The sequence below is a fragment of the Hemitrygon akajei genome, chromosome 16, assembly GCF_048418815.1.
Source record: "Hemitrygon akajei chromosome 16, sHemAka1.3, whole genome shotgun sequence".
Taxonomy (NCBI): domain Eukaryota; kingdom Metazoa; phylum Chordata; class Chondrichthyes; order Myliobatiformes; family Dasyatidae; genus Hemitrygon; species Hemitrygon akajei.
In genome coordinates this window covers 28,383,047-28,402,077 of record NC_133139.1, presented here as the reverse complement: position 1 = coordinate 28,402,077, position 19,031 = coordinate 28,383,047, and the positions used below count along the sequence as shown (strand labels likewise).

The window sequence follows — 19,031 nt, the reverse complement described above, 5'->3', positions numbered from 1 at the left end:
CGACACATTTCACTGTATGTTTCTATGTACAAGAAACACATTTTTAAAGTGATTGGGTGGGGGGGGGGGAAGAGAGAGAGGGAGACCGGAAGGTGGTGGGGGAGAGAGGGAAGAGTAGGGAGAAGAAGTGAGTGAATTAAAGGAGGCGTAATGTAGGGGGAGAGGAACAGAGGGGTGGAGTAGGGAGTGAGGAGTAGATGGGAAGTGAAGAGTGAAAAGTTGGCAGATACGAACAAAATCATTTCATGAAAATAAATGTTGTCAGAATTCCAGTTTCTCTGAGCTGCAACAACAAAGAAACAAGTAAAAATGCTTTTAAGGTAGACATTATTAAGGTCATCACGGGAATCTGCTTCATTCAACAGCCAGTTCGATTACCTTTCATTTGTCCCCTAACCCTGTTCTCTATTGATCCTCTTGACTCACCCTGTCCAACCTGGTACAAAGTTTCCTTCAACCTCCACTCATTCGCACCCCTTGCTGCTCCCTCTTAGCTCCGCTTCCCGTTCTTCCCTCACTCAACCTCACGACCCCAAACTTTCCGCCCAGCACATTAGCTGCCCCATCTAGTGCGCTTCCACGCATACGCTCACGCCCCCCTCCCCCACCCATCTCCACACCCTGCACAAGGTCACATCAAGCTCAGAGAAGTGGAATGCGAAGGTGACAGCAGCATTACCGCCTTCGCTTCTGCGCGATATCAATGGGACGGTTGGCGGAGAAAGGTGACCTGCTGCAGTCTTCCGTCATGGGCATCTGTCCCACTGTGGGCGGGGGCTCACAGCTGCTGGGGAGGTTCGTGCTGCTGCTCACACACTGGCCGACCCAGCAGTATCTCACCAAACAGGGACCCTGGCCAGCGTCACCGGTTGAATCCCACCACACGGAGGTATTGCTGCGAGCTAGTGCGTCTTTCGGAAGAGTACTCCCTCAGTACAGGAGGAGGAGAGCCTGCTTTCACACTCCCTTCCTCTGCCCTCCGCGGACCTCCAGCCTCCTGCTTCCTCCTTTGGTGCTGAAAGCTGTTTCCGGACCGGCAGCCAACAGCGACTGCGAGTTTCTCTGCAGTTGGAGCCACTCACAGTTTGCCTCCCGCTCGGCCAGCACTGTGCGTCACAGCCCCAAGCAGAGGCTGGAATCCTGCAGCTCAGTTAACCCCTGCGGCTCGTGTCTTCCTCACAGGCCCTCCTGCCCTTCTGGCCTGCTCCTCTCCTTCATCAGCATAGGTATTTGGGCCGGGAATCACCCTTCAACCTTTCACTACCCCCTCCAGCCACTTCCACCACCCAGCTCTGGCTTTACATATGTCTGTTAATATCAGCAGTTTAGCTCCCAATGGATCCCTGATATAATTGGGTTCCTGCATCCCCAACCTCTCACACATCTCCAGCCTTTCCTGTTCGAGCTCTAAGAGACAACTCTCAGGAATACTCACTCAGACACACATCTACATGCATATATGCACACACATATATGTGCAAAGAAACACATACACAAACGCAAAAGCACACACAGGGGTACAGCACAGATACGAGTGCAAACATGCAGTGCATATGCACACGGACACAAAAGCAGATGCCTGTGCAAACACAAGTACATACATACATAATAGACAGTTTTTCATTCTTGAACTTGTATTGCAAAACATTGTTTTTCTCATATTAATAAGCTCCTGACTCATTCAACGTCCACGCACACTCAAGCATCAATCCACTTCGACTGTGTGTACGAACGTAGCTGCAAGCAAGTTTTCATTCCACACTACATCACACCGGCTGTGGAACGTTTAAGAGGTATGAAAGGATATCAGCCCAAAACACTGTTCATTTCCTTCCTCAGATGCTGCCTGACCTGCTGAATTCACCCAGTGCTTCGAGTGTGCTGCACCAGTTTATGTCCTGCAAGAGGCTCAGAGGTTAATGGATAGAGTCGGGTGAGGAGTTTAAAGGCATGGTGAGACAGAGTCAAATCTCTCTGCCTGGGGGTAGTGGTAGGGCCAATCTGGCCATCGCCCCAGAGCAACCCACAGTCCACTTCAAAGTTCAAAGTAAATTTATTATCAAGCTACCTATGCACTCTGTAGCAACTTTATCAGGTACACCTGCTCGTTAATACAAATATCTAATTAGCCAATCATGTGGCAGCAACTCAATGCATAAAAACATGCAGACATGGTCAAGAGGTTCAAACCAAACATTAGAATGGGGAAGAAATGTGATCTAAATGACTTTGACTGTAAATGATTATTTTGAATGATTATTGGTGCCAGACAGGGTGGTTTGAGTATCTCAGAAGTTGCTGATTTCCTGGGATTTTCATGCACAACGTTCTCCAGAGTTTACAAAGATTGGTGTGAAATTTTTTTTAAAAAACAACATTCAATAAGTGGCAGTTTTGTGGGCAAAAACGCTGTATTAATGAGAGAGTTCAGAGGAGAATGACCAGACTGGTTCAAGCTGACAGGAAGGTGACAGTAACACGTTACAGTAGTGGTGTGCAGAAGAGCATCTCTGAATACACAACACCTGAACCTTGAAATACAAATGTTTGCAGATGGGATATAGCAGCAGAAGACCTTGAACAGACACTCAGGGTTGTGTAGGGTGACATACACTCAATGAGGTTCATTCTCTTATGGGCATTCGCAGTAAATACAATTAAAAAAACAACAGACTCAATGAAAAACCGCACAGAAACAAAGAAGGGCAAACAACTAATGTGCAAAAGACAACAAATTGTGCAAATAAAAAAAGGAAACTAAATAATTAATAAATAGATAGATAGATAAATAAATAAAATGACTGTGAGCGAGTGGTAGAGTCTTTAAAAGTGAATGTATTGTCTGTGCAGTGTAGGGGTGAGTGAAGTTATCCACTCGGGTTCAGGAGACTGATGGTTCAGGTAGTAATAACTGTTCCTGAATCTGGTGGTGTGGGACCTGGGGCTCCTGTACCTCCTTCCCGATGGCAGCAGTGAGATGAGAGCACGGCCTGGATGGAGGGCGTCCCTGATGATGGGTGCTGCTTTCCTGCGGCAGCGCTCTTTGTGGAGGTGCTCAATGGTGGGGAGGGCTTTACTTGTGATGGACTGGACTGTACCCTATGAAACTGGGCCTTAAAAATCAACATTTGTCAAGGGAAGAGGATAAGAAAATCAAACAAAGAGCAGACTGCAGACGCTGGAAATCTAAATTAAAAAGAGAAAGCTATCTCCCAACCTCTCAATCAACTCCCCAAATCCCCCTTCTGCAGCAGTCCAAGTCAACACAACTAGCGCTGATCTCCCTGCTGCCAATACCTTGTCCCACACAGCTCACCAGCTCTGCCATTCCATCATGACTGATTTATTTTCCCTCTGCCTTCTCCCCATAATCTTTGATGCCCTTACTAATCAAGAAACTTGTAGGAGAGCTTGGGGAGGCAGTAAAGTGCAACGTCTTTGATTATGGTTTTTGTTTTTGCACTGATGCCGTGTACAGCGTTTTTAATCCTTTATTGTGATGTTTAATTTATCAGAACATGCTCTATGTGCTGTTATCTGGGTTTACTTGTCTCTGATGTACCTGTCCGCTGATGTACCTGTCCGCTGATGTACCTGTCCGCTGATGTACCTGTCCGCTGATGTACCTGTCCGCTGATGTACCTGTCCGCTGATGTACCTGTCCGCATCTCACTGTACTTGTGCGCTAGCCAATAAGCTTGACTTGTCCGCGGGCGAGTAACTCGGGTACCAGCAGCAGTTCCAGCAGCCAACACAGAGCAGCAGCAGAGAGCTACATAACCCTGACCGGCTCCATTGCTCAACCCTTTCAAGAGAGTTAAAACTGTCAGCTTAATATTAACTATGGACTACTGACAGTCTTGGAATATACCAAAGCTCTGACATCCTTCCCAACTGCCATCACACTAATAGTAGATCTGTTACACCAACTCTTTTGTTGCACTTGGACAATCACGGACCCAACAGGCAATTAATTCAGCTCATCACATCTACGCTGACTCCACATTCTCTGCCCTCCTGTACACAGCCTCACCCTACTAGAATTTCTGTTCACTACCAAACTGGACTTTTAGAGCAAAAACCAAAGATGATATTGTTAAATTTACATGTGGGCATCAATATTTGCATAATATTTAAACATATGCAAAGCAGCACTGTCATATTCCCTTAATGTAATGGGACACCTATGACACCTCACCTCTAACAAATGTCAGCTGGGAAAAGATATCTCTTCCGATTTTCATTGGTAGCTCTGCCTTCAGCTACCTGGGCCCAAGTTCTGAATTCTCCTCCCAAAACCTCTCTGTCTCTCTCCTCTTTCATCACCTCTGAAACCTGGCTCTCCAGTCCAGGTTTGGTCAGCAGCCCAGTGTCTTTGGTGCCACATTTCTTCCTCTGAAGTTTCTTACACATTTTTGGTTCATCAAATGTACTGCCTGCCTGCCCGCCACACCGCTGACATTTATGGCAGCAATGAAGGTTCTTCACCTCAGCTCAGGGCTTCCTGCACCGTGTCAGTAGCTTCCTCTCGGTTTTTCAGTACTGTCAGTCGTGCCGGGTGGACACTCTGGAATACCTTCGCACTCAGATGTAGAAGGATTCTTCACTGATGTTTCCATAACAATTCTGTTTTATCAATCAGGGCCGTTAGTCCTGAGCTGAACCCCCAGACCTGGAGGACCGGTGGACCACTCTTAGTCTGTCCTCTACCCTTTGACCTGTTTGGTGTAGGTGACCCTACCAAGAGCCAAAGCATAAAGCCCTGACTCCAGTCAACATAGCTGTCTGGGTCATCAAGGCATGAAAACCTTTAAACCACAAAGAGTTTGTGGTTGTCTTGGAGGTTTGTGCCATTGAAAACAACATATAACTGAAATTAGATAGATAGATAGATAGATACTTTATTCAAAATTCAACATTTTTTCCAATGTCCCATACACTTATTGTAGCAAAACTAATTACATACAATACTTAACTCAGTAAAAATATGATATGCATCTAAAATCACCCTCTCAAAAAGCATTAATAATAGCTTTTAAAATTATATGATGGTGGTAGAACAAATGACCCTACAGAAAATCCTGGCAATTCTGGACAATGTTTCTCACCCTCTGCATGCCACCTTGGCTGAACAAGGAGCACTTTTAGTAATAGACTAAGACAACTGCGCTGCTCCAAAGAATTCCATATGAGGTCATTCTTACCCTCGGTCATTCTTACCCTCGGCCATTAGGCTCTATAATGAGTCAACCTACAGCCGAGGAAGTGGTGACCCCCCTCCCCCCCCCCCCCGTTAGACTGCTTGAGGTAACAATTTTTATTCTTTCTTACTTCTCTTCTAATATATCTGTGCACTTGTAATGCTACTGTGACACTGTAATTTCCTTTGAGATCAATAAAGTATCTGTCTATGTTGTGGTTGATTTAGAAAACAAACTTGCACTTATGTAGCACCTATCAGAGCCAGGGAAGAAATAAAGACTCAATAAAGAATAAAGGAATTCAAGTAACATTTCAGGAACAGCTTCTTCCCCTCCACCATCAGATTTCTGAATGGACAATGAACGTATGAACACTACCTCAATATCTTTACCCCTCTCTTTTTTGCACTACTTATTTATTGTCTTATATACTCTTATTGTAATTTATAATTATTATGTATTGCATTGTACTGCTGCTGCAGAAGAACAAATTTCATGATATTTACCAGTGAAATTAAACCTGATTCTGAAGGCATAGACTATTTTCTAAATGGGGCGCAAATTCAGAAATTAGAAACACGAGATTCTGCAGATGCTGGCAATTCAGAGCAACACGTACAAAATGCAAAGGGACTTGGGAGTCCTCCTGCGGGATTCTCTAAAGGTTAATTTGCAGGTTGAGTCAGTGGTAAGGCAGGCAAATGCGATGTTAGCATTTATTTCAAGAGGACTAGAATATAAAAGCAAGGATGTAATGGCGAGGCTCTAAGGCATTTGGAATATTGTACGTAGTTTTGTAACCAGTGAGTCATTATTACCCAGGGTGCACTGCCTGAAAGAGCAAACACAGGAGATTCAACTGGAACCTTCAGAATTGGAGAAATATTGAAAAGGGGAACAGAATAACAGCATAGGACAACATTGAGTCTGAGCAACACCCACAAAATGCTGGAGGAACTCAGGTCCTGCCAAAGGATCTTGGCCTGAAACGCTAACCGTACTTTTTTCCATAGATGTTGCCTGTCCTGTTGAATTCCTCCAGCATTTTGCATGTGTTGCTCCGATTTCCAGCATCTGCAGATTTTGAACTGGACTTACAATGAGTCTGAACCAGACTTACTTAAGAATTATTCAGCTGATCCCATTCCCCTGTCCACTTCCCACAGTCCTGAAAATTCTTTCCTTCCAGCTCCCTTAGGAGTGGCACAGTTGAATCCGCTTCCAGTACTAGCCCTGGCCATGCACTCACTGGGTAAAGAAGAGTGTCTACTCACTTTTGAAAAGGTACAGTGGAGTGAAGCTTGCCAAAGAGCCTTTTCAAAGAGCTGGTACTGGTTTGATGGGCCAAGTAGCCTCGTGTGCCGCAAGGCAAGGGTTAAGCTGCCAGATGGTGTGTGTAGCAGGAGCATGGTTGAGTCAGCTAGAGGGCTTGTTGGACAGTACTGTCAGCCCCAGTCAGGATGCTATCTAGATGCATAATGGTTTGGTGTGGAAACTGCTCTAGATATGACCACAAAAAAGTGTAGAGTTGTGGACACAGCTCAGCACATCACAGGAACCAGCCTCCCCTCTGTACTCCTCACAGCCTCAGTAAGTAGCCTGCATAATCCAAGACCCCCCCCCCCCCCACAACCCCAGACATTCTCTCTCTTTCCCTCTCCCATCAGGCAGATGGTACAAAAGCCTAACAACACACACCACCAGGTTCAAGGACACTTTCCATCTCACTGTTATCAGACTCTTGTATAATAAAGTAGATTCTTGACCTCACAATCCTTCTCGCTATGATCTTGCATTTTATCGTTCACCTGCGCTCCACTTTTTCGGTAGATTTGCGCCTCATTCTGCATCGTTATTCTAGCCCAGTGCACTGTGTAATGATTTGATCTGCATAGACAGTATGCTTGACAAGCTTTTCACTCTGCCTGTACACGTGACAATAATAAACCAGTACCAATTCAAGCTCCACCCTCAGACAAGACAGGAAAATCCAGGGCGGAATGCTGGACGCAGGACTCATGGAAGACTGAACTTCTGGAAATGTCAATGTCCAGTTGAATTGACAAAGAGTTACTCAACCAGATGCAAAAACTACCACTGCCTAAATTCAGAGTAACAATCTCCAAGTGATATCTCACCCCACCCCGCCAATATCACAAATAAACAGATTTTCTGACCACTATTGCTTCATCATTTGTGGGATCTACCAGAGCACATATTGGCCGTAGCCCTTCCCCCACATAATAACAAAAACTACCTTTCAGAGTGCCTCCCAGGAGTGTAGAAATGTTTGGTCATGACATCACTGAGGCAACTGGGCAGAGAAGGAACATTTGGTGGTTTGTGAGAAGCAGGATCCCAGGCTCCACTGAGAACACTCGACTTGAGATAATGCTTTATTAGCACACAACCTGCATTTATAAATACTTACCAAGTGATCTATTATTTTAGAATCTCGTATCTCAAGGGAACGTGCTCAGATCGGGCTGGGTTCACACAAGTATGAGAAAGGTCCAAGATTATTTTCTCAATGAATTCCACTGACTGCCCCGGCAAGGCTGAAGAAAGACTTTGATTTGCCTTCCAACCGTCATGGAGGACTCTTCATGTTCTATTTAAAGTCTAAAGATCAGCTGAGGTTGTTGACGCACTGACCCAAGGCAAATCTGCAGGGAGTTCAGAACTTCGTCAGAACAGGGAAATAGGCTGCAGCCTCACACACAACTTTCCAACAGTATCTGGTTTGACTCTTTGCTGACCCCAGCTAGTGTTGCTAGTCTGGGCCAGGATGGGGAAAGGCAGGAGTCCCTCAGTCTCATGGATAATCCTGTCAGCTAGCCTGGGGTGTCAGACATCTCATCACACCAGTGATACAATGAACCATGAGAAGTCCCAGGAGAAATGAAAGCAGAGGATGCTAGAAATAGTTGAAATATCAAGCAGCATTGGACGAGAGAGGAATAAAGTTTGAGGGTTGGACAGATTGGCCTGAGCAATTTCTCTTCCTTCCCCCTTTCTCTTTTTCTATTCCCTACTCTAGCTCTCCTCTTACCTCTTCTCTTCACCTGCCTATCACCTCCCTCTGGTGCCCGTCCTTCTTTCCTTTCTCCCATGGGCCACTGTCCTCTGCTATCAGATTCTTCCTTCTTCAGCCCTGTCTGTGTTACTGTGGATTTCCAGCACCTGCAGAATCACCTTTGTCTGAAGGATAGCCTTGTTTCTCTCTCCACAGATGCTGCTTGACAGTCTGAGTACTTGCAGTATCCTGCTTGCATTTCAAAATCGGCAGGTTTTTGCTTTTCGATAAGGCACGAGTACCTTGCCATATACCTCAGACAGAAATCCTACTTGAAAGCCCAAGATTTGGGATACAGCAGCTAGAGATTCAGAAGAAATACGACAATTAACAAAAGAACTAATTAACTGTGGGCGGCTGAGAGAGAGTATCCTTCTTAAAATGGGGCCAGTTTACACAGAGGCTGAGCAGGAAACATGCAATGATTCTAACAGGAAAGGCTCTAAAAAATAACCAGGAAATTATAAGCTGGTGCGCTTGCCATCAGCAGTGGAAAAGTTATTGGAAGGTATTCTAAGGGACCAGCTATGAGTATTTTGATAGACATAGACTGATTAGGGATAGTCAGCATGGCTTTGTGTGTAATAGGTCATATCTAACCAATCTTATAGTAGTTTTTGAGGAAGTTACAGGACACTTTACCCTATTGTCCTGTTTATTATTTATTGTAATGTCTGCACTGTTTTGTGCACTTTATGCAGTCCTGGGTAGGTCTGTAGTCTAGTGTAGTTGTTGTGTGTGTTTTTTTCCTCTGTGTTGTTTTTTTATGTAGTTCAGCCTAGTTTTTGTAATGTGTCATGTAACACCATGGTCCTGAAAAACATTGTCTCATTTTTACTATGTACTGTACATAGCAGTTATGGTCGAAATGACAATAAAAGTGACTTGACTTGACAGTTGATGAAAGCATGGCAGTGGATGTTGTCAACAGCCTTTCTTAAAAAGCGGAACAACATTAGCTGTCCTCCAATCCTCCGGTACCTCACCTGTCACTAAGGATGATTTAAATATGTCTGCTAGGGTCTGAGGGAACACTTTGTCAGACCCTGGGGGATTTATCCACCCTAATTTGCTTTAAGACAGTAAACACCTCCTCCTCAGTAATCCATGACTTTGCTGCTCCTTTGCCTCACTTCTACAGTTCCTGTGTCTGTCTCCCGAGTAAACAGAGATGCAAAAAAATCCAATCCATATAAGATCTTCTTCATCTCTTTTGGCTCCATGCCTAGATTCCCATTCTGATCTTCCAGCTGGCCAATTTTGTCCCATGCAATCATTTTGCTCTTAGCATATCTGTAGAATCCCTTAGGGTTCTCATTCACCTTGTCTGCTAGGGCAACCCACGTCTTCTTTTAGCCCTCCTGATTTCTTTCTTTAGTGTTCTCTTGCATTTCTTTTACTCCATAATTACCTCATTTGTTCCTACTGCCTATACTTGCTATGCACCTCCTTTTTTTTCCCCTTAAACATAGCCTCGCTATCTCTTGAAAACCAAAGTTCCCTACACCTGTTACCTTTACCTTTTATTCTGACAGGCACATATAAGCTTTGTACTCGCAAAGTTTCACTTTTGAAGGCCTCCCACTTACCAAGTACCCCTTTACCAGAAAACAGCCTATCCCAGTCCACACTTACCAGAACCTTTCCTGATACCATCAAAACTGGCCTCTCTCCAATTTAGAATCTTAACCTGTGGACCAGACCTATCTGTTTCCATATTTATTTTGATACTTATGGCATTATGGTCACTAGATGTAAAGTTTTTCCCTCCACAACTCCTGTCACCCACCCTGTCTCATTCCCTAATAGCAGATCAAGCACACTCTCTTGATGGAACTTCTATGTACTGATTAAGGATACTTTCCTGAACACATCTGACAAACTCTATCCCATCTAGTCCTTTTACAGTACGGGAGTCTCAGTCAATATGTGGAAAATTAAAATCACCTACTGTAACAACCTCATGTTTCATACAACAGTCTGCGATCTCTCAACAAATCTGTTCCTCAAAATCCCATGGACTGTTGGGTGGTCTATAATATAGCCCCATTAATGTGATTATATCTTTCTTATTCCTCATTTCCACCTATAGAGTCTCACTTCATCACAGTAGACGTGAGAGCAACTGTGCGATAGTCGTTGAGGCAGCACACCCTGTTCTTCTTGGGTACTGGGTATGATTGCTGCACTTTTGAAGCAGATGGGAACCTCCAAATGCAGTAGTAAGAGACTGAAGATGTCCTTGAACACTTCCGTCATTCGGTTGGCACAGGTTCTTAGTGCTCTACCAAGAAAACTGACAAGAAAAATTATGGATAACTCTGAACATCCTCTACATAGCACCATCCAGAGACAGAGAAGCAGTTTCAGCGACAGGTTACTATCGATGCAATGCTCCTCAGACAGGATGAAGAGGTCAATACTCCCCAATGCCATTAGGCTTTACAATTCTACCGCCAGGACTTAAGAACTTTTTAAAGCTATTATTAATGCTTTTTGAGATGGTGATTTAGATGCATATCATATTTTTTTTTACTGAGTTAAGTATTGTATGTAATTAGTTTTGCTACAACAAGTGTATGGGACATTGGAAAAAAGTTGAATTTCCCCATGGGGATGAATAAAGTATCTATCTATCTATCCCCGTGAAGGCTCACCTTATCGAAAAATGTTCTGACGTCAGCTTCCGAGACAGAGATCACAGGGTCACCGGATGCTGCTGGGATTCGTACGAGTGTAGTTTTACTCTCCCTTTCAAAGTGAGTATAAACGGCGTTGAGCTCATCTGGGAGTGAAGTATCTCAGCGACTCATGATGTCGGGTATCACCTCATAGGAAGTAATGGCCTGCAAACCCCGCCAGAGCTGATGTGCATCCAATTCCATCTCCAGCTTCCATCAGAATTGTTTCTTCTCTCTTAATAAAGCCTTCCGTAGGTCATTCCTGGACTTCTTGTATAGCTCTGGATCACCAGTCTTGAATGCCACTGATCTACCCTCAGCAGACTATGAATTTCCTGGTTCATCCACAGCTTTTGGTTTGGGTACGTCTGGTATATTCAATTGTTGAACTTCAATACAGAAAGCAGGCAAGCAGGTCTGTGCCAAATGGATATCAGTGACAGCAGCTGGGAAGTTATCCACAACGAGCCCAAAAAAAAGGTTATAGTGTTTTTCTTCCAAATGGCAATATGTTACATTAAATCCCAGGAAGGATCTAGGACTTGTCTGAAGCTATTCTGTAAAATGTCACGGGCAGGCACTGTAATTAAATCGGTACCAGAATACTGGAGGTTTTAGGATGAAAACTTCACAGGGTGGAGCTGATGCTTGAGCAAAGCGAAACTGACCTGCAGTGCTGGGAACAGCACTGGACTCCAAGGCTTTGGGAAGATGTAGTGGAAAGAGGGAGTGTGGTGTGGATTTATATCAGTGATACCGAACTCCGTGTATTTAATTACAAAGGGCAATTATATAAATACAAGCATTATCCCAGGAATACAGAGATTGAGGGGAGATCTGAGTGAAGTTTTCAGGATATTATGGACAACTTACAGTATGGAGAGAAACCTCTTTGCTGCTTGGGGCGTCTGGAATCAGGAGTCTAAAAATCAATGAAGTTTGATAACACTCCTAAAGATAGAGAGTGAGGGAGATCTGGAACTCAGCCCATACATGGTAATTATTAATGACATATCTCGTTAATTTCAAGGATAAGTGATGCAGGGAAGTAAACGCTGAATAGCTTTACGTCACAGCTTAGCTACGATCATGTTGTAAGAAGCAGGCTCCAAATCACTTCCTCATTCCTCTGATGAAGTTAAACATTTCACCCTGAATCAAATCTGCAGCTCTCCACCCAGCCTCTAACCTTATAAACACACGGATACCTGCAGCCTAGCCCCACAGCACTGCGTCATAACACCAGCCGGTATTCCTCTGTTCCTTGCAACAGGGATTATTTCCCTTCCGCAAGTGATAAAGGGAACATTCCCACAAATAGTACATACTTTCAGGCTTTTGCAGCAGAGGCAGTAATAGCCAGGATTTGCAAGAAAAACGCTGCCAGGGCTAAGAGGCTTTTTGTCATAATACTCATTTTTTAAAAATGACAGTAATTCCTGTATACGTAACAAAGTGCCTGACCCTGAGGCATTATGCTCTCTAAACTCTGCTAACACCATCATCACATTCCTCTTCACTCTTACTTATTGCTGAGGCACCGTGCTTGGTGTTGGGTTGTGTCCATCAGAGACAGGAAGAAGACATGAACCGAAGTGGAGAAAGCTATTCAGTAAGATAATGGTCAATCAATACTGCATTGCCACCATGGGGGCTGTGGGGAGATCTGATAGGTTTATATGAGGGGCATAGACAGAGTAGACAGCCAGTGTACTTTTGTCTAATGCTGGGGGGCATGCCTTTAAAGTGAGAGGGGGGAGAATTCAAAGGAGATGTGTGGGGCAGGTGTTTCTGCACAGAGTGCTGGGTGCCTGGAATGCACTGACAGGGTTGGGATAGAGGCATCAAAGTATTTAAGAGCCTCTTTGACAGACACGAGTATGCAGGTATAAGGACCATGTGCAGGCAGAAGTTTAAAAAGGTGACGTAAAGCTCTTGCTGTCTCTCCCTCCTTTAAATAGCAATCTCCTTTGCAGCCTTTATGAACAGATTCTCATGTCCTAACTCACACCCACTACTCTTTCTTCCCAGTCCCCTCTGTGTCTCTGCAAACCCTCCAGACCCATGATCAATGAAATCCCTGCACTTTTCCATCCTCTTACAGACCAACAGAAGTGGCAGCCTGAGCCAGATCAGGACTTTGGAATTCTCTCCCTGAACCTCTGCCTCTCTCTCTGACTTAGAGCCATCTCCTTGGCTAAGCATTAAGTGGCTGTCCCACTGTCTGCCTCTCTATGTGGCTGGGTGTCAGTCTGTTGGAGCACCTGGGGAGATTGAGTGCGCTCCAAAATTGCCAAGTGGCTGTTGACTAGAAGCTGGTCAGAGCACACCCCAACGCCAAAGGAGGAATCCCACCACTGGAGGGCAAAATGCTGAGATGCCGCCAGAGGTACTGGATGGGAGAGTGGAGCCACTCACCGGAGAAGGGACGCCATCGGTACAGCTCGTTTGTCATTCAGAGAGGATGGTTGCAGAGGCAGAAGGTATTGAATCTTATCAGTGTCTCAGCCAGCACTGACTGTGCAGCAGAAGCAGGAAAAAAACTGTTACCGGATTTAATGTGAATCAGCCTGCCTCAGCTCAACCTCAGATTGGTGTTTAAACCTGCCGCATGACTCAGCTGCAAAAGGCATCGCAGACAAATTCCAAACTACCTCTGGGTCATCTACAGGAAACATTGCCTCAGATGTCAAGCCAGTTGGCTTAAGACCGTAACACACCCGAGCAGAATTAGACAAATCAACCCACTCCACCATTCCATCATAGCTGATTTGTTATGCCTCTCAAGCCCATTCTCCTGTCTTCTCCCTGTAACTTTTGATGCCCTTACTAATCAAGAACCTATCAACTTCTGCCTTAAATATACCCAATAACTTCGCCTTCACAGCTATCTGTAGCAATGAATGCCTCAGATTTTCCACTCTGTGTCTAAGGCAGTTCCTCCCCTTGTATTCTGAGGCTGGACACTCTGGTCCTAGACTCCACCACGATTGGAAACAACCTCTCCACGTTCACTGTATCTAGGCCTTTTGACATTTGATAGGTTTCAAGGAGAACCCTCCTTACCCTTCTAAACTCCACTGAGTACAGGCCCAGAGCTATCAAACGCTCCTCACGTGTTAACCCTTTCATTCCCAGGACCATTCTCATTGTGTGGGGCAGGGAGGAAGCTTGCCGTGTGCCCATGTTCTCTCAGGAATTTGAAATGAGAACCATATGAGTTGAGTCTGTTTTCAGACAAACAGCAGGGAATTCTATGTTTTAGCAGCTCTGCCCTTGCTCGTACAACTCCATAGCCAGTAACTGGGAGAGCAGACAGGGCCGTGGTGTACTGTCCTGCCCTGGCAGTGAGGTAAAATCACACAGAAACATCAAGCCAGATTTCCTGCACCAAGCTGAGGAAGTTGAAGCTATGACCTGCTTTCTGGGGGGCGGGGTCTGTACACGAACCCACGCCCGGCATACAGGCGTCAGAGAGACAGCAGCAGCCACCCCTGCCATAATAATCTGTCAATATCACCGATCATTGCCCATGCAAGCTGAAGCCTTGCATCAGTATTCCCAGTCTAACCTGGCAGCTGGCCTGTGCATCAATGCACACAGAGTCTGAGGCAGCACCCTGCATTCAGACACAGGAAGGCCCACACTCGATATGTCCACAGACCAAACAACACTGAGAACTGAACAAGGTGTCTCACATGCCAAGAGGTAACACCTTGTCACAGAAAGCAGGGATGGCATAGGAAGCACCTTAAAGGCAGGGGCAGTGAGGTGGAGAGGAACAGGAGGGTTTTAGAACTGGGATCCGGGCAGCTGAATGGATGGCTGGTGATGGAGGGACGATGGGAACTGGTACCTACAAGAGGCTGGAGATCTCGGAGGGTTTTCAGGTGGGAAGAGGATGCAAGGATAGTGAGGGCAGAGGAGGGATTTGGAGTCAAGGGAGGAGAATTTTAAAACTGAAACATTGCTTAGCACCAAGACCCACTGTGGGTCAGCAGGCACAGTGAGTGATGGGTGCACATTAGAACATAGAATAGTACAGCACAGTACAGGCCCTTTGGCCCACAATGTTGTGCCGACCCTTCTGCAGGGTTCTGAATAAGCTGAAGATAATGGAGGGAGTAAGAGGAAGAGAGAGGCCACTGGGGCAGGAGACGGCTTCACAAGAACACCGAGGTCTGCCACAGTGCAGCCTTTGACAGGGGACGCGCCCGATGTAATCTGTGCATGGAGAACCAGCACCAACTCATGCGGTAGCCAGGAATGCTCGGCTGTTCTCCCCAGAGCACTGAAGCTTAGCTGACAGACTACTGGGGCTCTTCCGAACCAGGACAACTGGCCAAGCAGCAGAAACTCTTGCTGGTGAGGAGGGGTGGGCTGAGTGGGTCAAGGGGGACACAGGCTGAAGGCGATTGATGAAAAAACCAACAAACTGTGCTGAAGTGTTTTCATGCAGCAAGCAGTTTTGGTCTAGAACCTGCTGCTCGAAGGGTTGGAAGAAGCAGATTTTATTCTTAATATTTTGCTCCCAAAATGTGGGCATCACAGCTGGGTTCAACATTAAGTTCCCATTCCTAGTTGCTCTTGAACTGGGTGACTTAAGGGGCCCTTTCTTTCAGATCGTGGTTAAGAGCCATCACCTGGTTGGTCTGAATACAGTAGTCCAGTAAATACTGTAAGTAACTGAACTAGGATCCAACACTTGGCACAATGGCCTTCACACGTTTTGAAATCACACAACAGCTGGGGTATTGGAGTGCAAAAAAATAAATAAAGCTGAAATAAAATTCTAATAAGTGTCTGTAAGAATAAAAAGAAACAGAATCAGGAGTTTGCCATCCAGCCTTGTGTGTCACTCTATCATGTAGTAAGATCTAACCTTGTCCTAAGATCCATTTTCCTGCCTGTCCCTGGAATCCTCAACTCTACACTGAGACAAAAAGTGGGTCGGTCTAGATCTTGAAATACAGTCAATAACTCCGCTCTATAGCTCTCTGGGAAGATAATTCTAAGAAGTCCTGCGTTTCCTTAGAAGTTTCTCCTCATCTCCATTTTAATTGGGTACCCCACTCCTCATTCTGAAACTATGACCCTCATTGTAGATACTCCTTCTGAGGGAAATATCCTTTCTGTATTCAACCTGTTAATATCCACAGAATTTGTTCCAGGTAGACGACCTCTCATTTTCCTAAACTTCAGTAAGTAATCATATGTCCAACTTGCTCAATTTCTCCTCAAAAAATGAACCCATCACTCCTCTACTTAATCTTGGACTCTTCCTTGCACTGTTTCCAGTGCAAGACAACCCCTCCTTAAATAAGGAGATCAGAACTGCACACAGTACTCCAGGTTCGGTCTCACCAACACCCAATGGCAAGACATCCCCGATTTCATACTCCATCCCTTTTGCAACGCTGGCCAACATTTTATTTGCCTTAGGAAAAAAAACCCAATGTTGATGGGAATCATTGGATCAGGCAGCATCTGAGGTGGCAGAAGGGAGACCAATATTTTAGCTAAGACCCTGCAACAGATGCTACCTGACCTGCAGATTTCCACTAGCAGTTTGCTTTCTTCTACTATATCTGTAGCCTCGTGTCCACATACTATTTGCTTTCAAATCACTTGCTGTGCCTTTATGCTAATATACTGTGTTTCATGTGTAAGATATACCTTCATGATAAGCAAAGTGCGTCAGAAATAAATAGAGTTTAAAAAAAAACAGACTCTACTCTTAGTTAAAGTCACGACAGGGAAAAAAATTGCCCAAAGATAAAACTTAAGGATCTTTATCTGAATATGAACACCTCAGTGTAACTATGTAAATGAATTTCTGAAGAAACAGATGGATGTGATCTAAAAGCCATCATAGATGTCCAGTTGCGAAGTGGACAAGAGTGACAATTGACTCTTCAGGAAAGTTTTTTTCCCAAGAGATCCATAAAAGGTGCAGAGGTAGTCCTAATAACAAAGGATGGGTTGTCGGCAGTCAAAAGGAAAGGTCAGCTCGGAAAATCAAGGGGCAGAAAACATTGGTAGGAATAGTATGTTGGCCCATAAATTTAAGTGTTTATGTCGGATATACTATGCATGAGATCTCTCTGTACTGCAGCATTCTGTAATATCTCTGCAGTATAAAAAAAACTTTTTCCATTCTTCTTACCAAACTGAATGGCCTCACATTTCTTTGTATTATACTCCATACTGTGTTAAACTCAATCACTTAACCCATCTATATCCCTTGCAGACTGCCCTGTTTGCTATCCCCATTTACCTTGGTATCATCAGCAAATATCCAGCTACAACGCATCCAGTCCCTTCACCAGCAGCAAGTCATTGATAACATTATTATTGATTGCCACCCATTACTGATCTCTGCAGCACCTACCAGTTACAGCTCCCCAACTTGAAAACTATCCATTTATCACAATTTTGCTTTCTGCTATTTCACCAAATCTCCATCTATGCTCCTAAAATATTTACCACACTTGAACTTTTGCTTTGTTCAGTAACCTTTAATGGCACCTTATTAAATGCCTTTTGGAAATCTAAATACACTGCATGTACTAGTTTCCATCTACTGTTATGTTCATTGCATTCCCAAAGGATGGCAATAAATTGATTAACCACATCTTCCCTTTCACAAAACATGTTGACTCCTGGAAATTATTATGACTTTTGAAACATTATGTTACAACTTAGCTTTATTTTCCACCATTTCCTCAATGGCCAATGTCAGACTAACTGGACTAAATCTGCCTACTTTCTGTCATCCTTTTTATGAAGAAGGATGGTTACATTGTAGTCTTCTTGGAACACTTTCCAGGTCCAATTAATTTTCTACAGTCACAATCATACATCATCTCTACAGCCATTTCTTTTATCATCATAGGACCTCGAGTCTCATCAGCCTTTGGTCCTATTAATTTAATGTCACTGGATTCTCAGCTACAAACTATTTGTTCAGTGTCTGTCATTTCCTATTTTTAACTACCTAAACAAACTTTCTTCCACACTGTTGAAGCTAACTTGGTTATCCCAGTCAGCCTGTATTTGTTTACTTGTTTATTTAATGAGATGCAATGGGAAATAGACCCTTTGAGCTGCACGGCTCAGCAATCCACTGATTTAATCCAAGCCTAACCATGGGACAATTTACAATGACCAATTAACCTACCGAGGGTAGGTCTTTGGACTGCGGGAGGAAACCAGGACACCCGGAGGAAACCCAAGCGGAAGGGCGTACAAACTCCTTGCAGGCAGCAAGAGGAATTGAACCTGGGTCGTCCACATGTGCTAACCACTATGCTACCGTGTTAACCCTGTAGATTGATGCTGACAAGAAATTTCACTGCATTTATCAGTGATAATAAACCTGATTCTGCAAATTGTACTAACAGGCACCATTAATTTCAGGAATTACTGTACATCCTCCATTAACACTTCAGTTTAGGAGCATCATTTGCTATCCCCTTGGTATTTACCTCCAGACCCACTTCTTGATTTTCTGAGCTAAACTTCTTTCTCTAGGGCAGCTTCCACCCATCCCTCATTCTTAGGGTTACCTCTCCCCCTTTGCCATTTTGCTTCTCGCTTCTAAAAATGTAAGCGTCCTGAATGGCTAACTCCCAGACTTTCTCACTTTGTAACTAATCTCGCTAATGGCTATTACATTGTATGCATTCATTTCTTCAGAGTTTGCACTTATTTCTTTTATTGAGATGCCGCGTGGAACAGGCCCTTCGAGCCGAGCCACCCGTCAATCCCCCGATTTAACCCTAGCCTAACCACCGACCAATTAACCGACCAACAGGAACTGTGGGAGGAAACCCACGCGGTCATAGGGAAAACATTCAAATTCCTTACAGGCAGCGGCATTCAGATAAAGATCCTCCAACTTTACCTATGCATAACATTCCCTTCTTCTGCCTCTTGTTGTGGATATATTTGTCATTAGGCTACCCGGTACGAGGACCTATCCTTTCACACTCAAACAGAGCAGGATCTCTTCCCCATCATCGACACGCTCCCTTTCACTTCTGCTTGAATGGCCCGTTGAGTTACACTTTA

The 19,031-nt window shown here is 44.5% G+C and overlaps 1 protein-coding gene across 7 annotated transcripts in view; it reads right to left on the bottom strand.

Moving 5' to 3' along the window:
• Positions 1-19,031, bottom strand: part of LOC140739897 (3',5'-cyclic-AMP phosphodiesterase 4C-like) — a 287,627-nt gene that overhangs the window by 67,457 nt on the left and 201,139 nt on the right. The window lies entirely within an intron of this gene.